Source organism: Hypanus sabinus, chromosome 7 (genome assembly GCF_030144855.1).
Source record: "Hypanus sabinus isolate sHypSab1 chromosome 7, sHypSab1.hap1, whole genome shotgun sequence".
In the NCBI taxonomy this organism is placed as follows: Eukaryota; Metazoa; Chordata; class Chondrichthyes; order Myliobatiformes; family Dasyatidae; genus Hypanus; species Hypanus sabinus.
The window spans coordinates 14230601-14231571 of NC_082712.1; the positions used below are offsets into that span (position 1 = coordinate 14230601).

The 971-nt window shown below is 47.8% G+C and overlaps 1 non-coding gene across 1 annotated transcript; it reads right to left on the reverse strand.

Moving 5' to 3' along the window:
* Positions 1-590: 590 nt before the first annotated feature.
* On the reverse strand, positions 591-663 carry trnak-uuu (transfer RNA lysine (anticodon UUU)). Its single transcript has one exon. It is a non-coding gene; the product is annotated as a tRNA-Lys (tRNA).
* Positions 664-971: the final 308 nt, after the last annotated feature.

The window sequence follows — 971 nt, forward strand, 5'->3', positions numbered from 1 at the left end:
CTGAAGTCTTGAGGAAGAGTTTCCGCCTGAAACATAGGGACGTAGAACAGTACGGCACAGGCACAAGCCCTTCAGCTGCAAGGTTGTGCCCAACCAGCTAAAAACCAAACCCCCAAAACTAATCCCTCCTATCTGAACAGGAGAAAATCTGCCGATGCTGGAAATCCAGAGCAACACAGACAGAATGCTGGAGGAACTCAGCAGGCCAAGCAGCATCTATGGGGGGAGAAAAGCACAGTGGACATCTCAGGCCGAGACCCTTTGGCAGGTTTGGAGAAAAAGGTGTCTCCTCATCTTCTTTTCTCTACTCCTGCCGAAGGGTCTTTGCCAAAACGTCAACAATATTCTTTTCCATTGATTCTGCCTGACCTGCTGAATTACTGTGTGGGCTGCTTTATTTTGCTTTTAACTAACATAATTCTGTTCTTTTAAGAAAAAATTTATGTTTGTACTTTATCCCATTGCAAAGAACTTTGCACTACATCGTTTGTATGGAAAGTGCTCAATAAATAAGTAATTATTATTATTATTATATGTGAATGTATAGTGATACCCTGGAATAACTGTTACTGAGTAGGAAAAAAATGCAACGCCCGAACAGGGACTTGAACCCTGGACCCTCAGATTAAAAGTCTGATGCTCTACCGACTGAGCTATCCGGGCCCTGCCGGGAGGTTTCGCTGGAGCTTTACTGATTGTAAGCCACGCTCGCTTCTGCTGCTGACGTGATGACGTCATGTTGTCAGGATGCCGCCAGTGCGTCACTCCATCCGCAACATTGTGTCTATCGGGAGTTCCCCGCGACCCCATGTGACCCGGGGACTCGGCCAGCCTGCGCAGCCGCAGAGCCGCTCGGGGATTCTTCCCTGTACTGTTTCCGGAGAGCACCCAATGCAAAGACGGAAGCTGCAGACGCACCGTAATTAATAAGGTGCAATGCACAGGCTCAACAAATGCGTACAGAATTCGCA